Raw genomic sequence first — 6,000 nt, 5'->3', positions numbered from 1 at the left:
GGGCAGCGGTCGTGAAAGGCCGGTGGCCGCTGACGGCGGGCAAGAGCAGGGCTCGTACGGGGACAATCCGAAAATGTTGTGATGATTTCACAGCAGGGTCTAAAAACCGGTATGTCACGCAGACACACAGGTTTTCCGAAACGGCTCGTGTGATAGCCTTGAAGCCTTCACCAATCGATTCCGTGCAATGAGGTAAGTCATAGGGAGGCAATATTGAGATCTGGCCTGAGGCCAAATATCTCGAAAAAGGGAAAGGAAAATTGTACATGCAGATGCAGACAACTCAAATCTCAGAGCCTTCTGGACCGATCATTGTGAAACCTTCACCATTAGATGCCCCACACCTGATTCCCTTTGGCAGCTCCAAATTTGGTGACCCTAGGTCAGTTCAAAAGTCGTCAAGTTTCAAAAAGTCTAAAATTTTTACTTGCAGACTACTCATAGCTCAGAATCTGTCACGCCGATAGCTGCCGAATCAGGGGTGTCAATTTTTTTGTAAATTCTTGGAGGGGGTCCTACCGAAGGCCCGACAATCTACCCCCCATTTTTCTCACTGGACCTAGCCCACTCGATTTTGATTAGACCCGACATGTGTTTTACATTTTTGTATAGTTCTGAAATGTCTTTAATTTAAGCAGTATAGAGTCATGCAGGGTTGGATCCAGGGAGCAGGCACTGGACGCACGCGTCTCTTCTGGTCGGCACGCGAAGGCGCCCCTTTAGAGGCCGCCTTGGGGGGCTAATGGCGCTCTTCTTTGGCGGTCATGGGAAGCGGCACGCATTTTGATTGTGGGGGACGGGGGCAGTGTTAGCCATGAAGGACTTGTGTCATTCCTACATTCCAGAGCTTTTCATTTAAACCTCACAAACCATTGCGTGTCTTACGGCGCTAGGTATGTTAAGTTTATTGCATCGTTTATCCGCTCAGCTGTTACGATTTTTATCTTGTGGTGAGAGCCACTATGACTTTTTGTTATGAAAGTGGTACAAGACGCCACTACGCAGAAAGATCAGAGACGATCGTCTGTGAGTTATGATTATCTTTTACCCACGTTTTTCTTAGTATTCCAGCCAAAAACATTGGGGGGGGGGGGGGCAGGCCAACGTTGGGGGCCCAGCCCAACATTGAGGGGCGAGGGCCCTTAGAAAAGAATGCAAATCGACACCCGTGTGCCAAACCATCGTTGACACCCCAATATCCAAAACCAAATTGAGTACGCTATCTACCCTAATCGTCTGTTGAAGCTGCAAGTAAAGAGTCACTTATAATTACGTATTTTCCTTTATGTTTGTTCAAAAAAATGCAGCTTGGTTAGGCTGGCCTTATGAGGGTTAATTTCTCCCTAGCGGTGTGTTGAAAATCACGCGCTGAATCACCCAATCTGGTATCACTCAGATTAACACCTCCGCTAAGGAGAAAGTCAGCCTCATAAGGCCAACCAAACCAAGCTACACATTGTCTTGGGAACAAACATAAAGGAAAAAAACATAGATATAAATGGCATCATGCTTCAACAGGAAATTAGGGTAAATGGCGCATTGAATATTAAGGTTTGGCGGTTATCGGCGTGGCAAATTCTCAGCTATAAATGGCCTGCAAGCAAGAATTTTGGGCTTCGTGAAATTTGACGGCTTTTGACCTAACATAGGGTCACCAAATTTGGAGGTGCCACAGGGAATTAGGTATGGGGCATCCAATGTTATGAAACCTGTGTGTCTGCGTCACACGCCGGTTTTGTTAGACCCTACCTGATTTCACCACCACCATTACCAAAACCACGGGAAGGCCTTTTGAATGTGCAGAAGACTTTGTATTCGGCATGGCAGTCGCATTGAAGCACTCGCCCAGCATACAGGAAGTCCTTCTGTGCTGGTCGTGTTTCGATTCTAACGCGTGCTTGATTCGTCGAGCAGTCCTCGCCTTTCGACGTGTTTCTAGGGGTATGTTCCACCTTTGAAGATATTGAAGTAAAGGTCAGATATGATAGAATGAGCTCATTTATAACTATCAGTATACTTTTAAGTGGAAAAGACCGCTACTGACTACACGATTTCTCTGTTTAGCAAATATGCTCCTCAATACATCATGGTTTGATTACGTCATTCTACCTTGTACAACTTTGTTAAGAGCCAAATGACGGCCGTTATATCTGAAAATCGTGCTCACGAACGCCAGATATGAACGGCTCGGCGATTACACTTTTCTTGGCCTCGAACGCCGCATGACTAATGAAATGGCAGTATTTGAGTGACGCTGTTCTAGCGTCATGACTGCCTGGGCAACCTTCAAATAATCTCCCCGAAAACGTCTGCACTTCTTCACGGGCGTGTAACTCAGGAACTAAAGGGGCTTGGGTCTTAAAAACGGCAGGGCTGTGAGCTGCACCGAAAGATATTCAAGACGTCTATTTCAGTTCAAAACCCCATATAAATGTGGAACGCTCCCTTTAAACGTCAATGCCCGCGTTTGGCATCAGCTAGTTGTTTCGTAACATTCAGTGTCAGAGTTTCCCGAACCGTGTTATGGCCTTTTGAGCAACTCGGTAGGTAGGTAGGAAGGACAACTGACGGTTTCGAACCTCGCAATGACCTCAAACAAACATCTGACCGTTTGGGAGGGTCACTGACGTCGGCAATACCCGTAAACATCTTTGAGCTTCCTTCTTGATCACTACTTGGCCCTTGACGTTTTGGGCTGCGTTTACCTTCGTAGGCGATTAGGTATACCTGCATGCCATGAACACGGTGGAAGTCCTCATGTAAGCCCTTGCATTGCGGCATCGCAACACGAAACATCACCTGAGTTGACCGACGCGCACTCTGGGTGCTGGGGACGGAGCTCGCCGCTGCGGATGGTTCCGCGGCAGCACCGCACCGCACGTGGCGTCGCAGCAACGTCTGGAGACGCACCTGCCGCCGAATAATCATCCGGAGTCGAGACGAAGCCGTGGCCAGGTTACGTAACGTATTATACGCCTTCTGTGTGCAGCGAAACTCGCAACGTTACATAATGTCTGGTCAGTGCTAATGCGCGGCGCAATGCGTGAGACAGCATGATGGGGCTGGGTATCCGCACACACTTGCACCGAGGCACGTAATGCATTGACATCCTTACCTACCTGAGTGGTCAAAACACTGCTAGAGAGGCTTAACGGTCGAGAGATCCTATGAGACGACCAGACTCGTCAAAGCCCGTTTGAAAAGCGAATTTCTTTAGAATGATCAGAGCTGTTGTATGACTAGTTAAGTAACGGGTCGTTAGTCAATGTCCTATGTTGGTTGTCTTTACACGAGAGCAACGCCAAGATGGTTAGTGGACACTGCATATTTGCGCTCATGTGCGCATCACGCATCGTGGGGACATCATGTGGGGTTCGTTAATGTGACCTTTGGGCCGTTTAGCCTTCCAATTGGGCCTTTGACCTTTGGTCTCAGTAGACCAAAGATCAAGACCTCGGCCCCTTTTCGGGCCCCTTCAATCTCCGCTCCTGGCCGACTCGGGCTACTTGCCGCCACACAACCCCTGTTAGATACTGCGGCCTCTGACACACACGGGAGCCCATCATTGTGTCACTGACCCGAAAGTCGCAAATCACGGGCTCCGGTCTCGTTCCTGATTTGAAACTGGGTCTCAAGGGCTCAGCCTGACGTGGAGACTGTCCGACTGTTTGGCTCCGTGTCAAAGCCTTATGTGACAGGGATAGAGAGCCCTAATAAGAGAGACCTAAAAGTAGCCCTCTAACCAGGATTTCAGGTCAAGCACTATGGTGGGGGGTCGGGTCTGAGTTTAATCGGGCACTCGGTCTTTGGTCTCGAGGAGCCCTCCAGCCCTTCATCGGGCCTCCTCAAGCAAAGTCCGTGACCGATTAGAGGTCACTAGCTGAGACGTGACCACCAACCACTGTTTCAGGGACCCAGACCAATGCAAATCGTGCCCTCGCCGGCCTTCCTCCTTCTTAGCAAATGGGTTTCCAGGGTTAGGTTTAGACTGACAGGGCGCGAACTGTTCCGTGTTCGTGGTCTTTGGCCAAGTTAGATACCCGCATTGTCTCGGGGGACCTCAAACGGTTCAAGAGGATCTCTGAGTGATATTTCAGATCACGACCCTACGGGCCGCGATTCTTTATGTGAACTACAGCCAATCCTTCGTGTCCTTATGCTCTCCAACCGAGACTTTGATAGTCCATTCCGTTGAGCCGCCCAGACCCCTGTTCGGGCCTCATCGAGCACTGCCCTTGGTCGCCACGGGGCCCATTGCGAGCAAAAGACCCTCTGTTGGGAGTTGTTGGCCCCTGATAGATACAGGGACACCGACCAGTGTAAATCACGGGTCCCGGCTCTGTAGTTGATTGAGAAGTGGGCCCTTAGGCCCATACCGATACAGAGCGGACTGTGTGACGCTGATGATGCCTCAGCGACATATAGACCCATATCGACTCAGGGTGTTCCTGACCAGTGCAAAGGGCCCTCTGACTGTCATCTGAGGGTCCGTTCCCACAGCTCAAGGCCCCTGGATAAGACTCCGATCAGCCCTTTATGCTCTCATGTCCTCCAATCGACCTCCTAATCGTTGGACCCGATGGGTCCTCCAGGCTCTTCTGGCCTCCTCAAACACTGCCTCTGGCCGACTTGGTGCCCTTCGCCGGCGCAGCGCCCATGTTACACGCTGTGGGGCCCCGACCAATGTAAATTGCTGGCTCCGACTTTGTCCTTGTTTGGGAAATGGACCCTCAGGCTCATGACACCACGGAGCCGACTGTGCGTTACTAATGGTGTCTGACCGACTTAAAGGTCGTTATCGACTCAGGGGCCCCATATAAACGCGGAGGGTTCTTTGGTTGGCATTGAAGTGCCCAACCCTACGGGCCGAGTCCCCTGAATACAACCTCCGGTCGGCCTTAGCGGGCCTTTCGGGCTCTCAAATCAGGCCCTTAATCGTGTGTCCCGAGAGAGGGGGGGGGGGGGGATAGGCGCGTTCCCCTGTGCTCCCCTGTGCTTGCGCTGTAGTTTCAGAAGCAGAAGCGCATTCTAAAGCTTCCAAATGCTAGTGTTCTGCATTTAGGTGTGCCAACATGGGTCCTTTTCGGATTAGTGACAGCTCATTCTGAGCCTAAGATGGGGCCCATTCCCCTCCCCATTTTGAGTGTGAGATGGAATTGTTCCCCGCAAGTCTTTGCAGGACTGAAAGGGAATGCTTTCAGGTCTAAGAGCAAAAACTAAACCTTTCCGGACTTAGTCTTTGTCTTTTTTAGGCATGAAAAATGACACTTCATAGACTTCACGCGGGCCATTTCTGAGTTTAACCAGATATGGACCCATCCCGGACCTGAAAGATGAGAGACGCCTTTTCGGCACATGATATACTTACTTTAACAGTTTAAAGTTGATGACCCCCTGAATAATAAGGGCCCTTTTGAGCTAATGCGGCCTTTTTCAGACCTGAGAGGACGCTTTCTGAACCTCCCATCCTACTAAAAACGGGCCCTTCCCGAGGTTAGGATGGGCCTTTCCTGATTGGAGATGGGTCCATTCCAGACCTAAATTTACATGGCCGTTTCTGATCTGGAAATGGGCTCTTTTCAGATCTACGACGGTCCCACCATAAGTTGAAGGCGGGGCGCAGGCCGGGAGTTTGTTTCCCCTTTGCTTGTTTATTTGAGCATGTTTCCCCTTTGGTCCAGACTGACTTTTAGGGCTCCTCGGGACCGACGATCAAGGGTCCGATTAGAGGGCCCGAAGAGCTGGTCAGAAACTGCATAAAGGGACCTGGGCCTGCAAATGCCCATCAGAGGGCCACTTGCGCCAATTGGGGTCCGTGGGAGCAATGACGGTCCGCCAGTCAATCCGCAACCACGAATTTCGAACTGTTTGCGCCGTGTTGGTCGGGGGCTCAGTTCCAAACCTGGGACCATTCTGGGCCCGCCATTATCCGTTAGAGGACCCTTTGAATTGGTCGAGGTCCCTGAGGCAATGAGGGTCAGCTATGTTTGTCAGATGGGC

The sequence above is a fragment of the Pollicipes pollicipes genome, unplaced genomic scaffold, assembly GCF_011947565.3.
Source record: "Pollicipes pollicipes isolate AB1234 unplaced genomic scaffold, Ppol_2.1 Scaffold_4881;HRSCAF=5763_pilon_pilon_pilon, whole genome shotgun sequence".
Lineage (NCBI taxonomy): Eukaryota > Metazoa > Arthropoda > Thecostraca > Pollicipedomorpha > Pollicipedidae > Pollicipes > Pollicipes pollicipes.
This window is presented reverse-complemented; position numbering follows the sequence as displayed.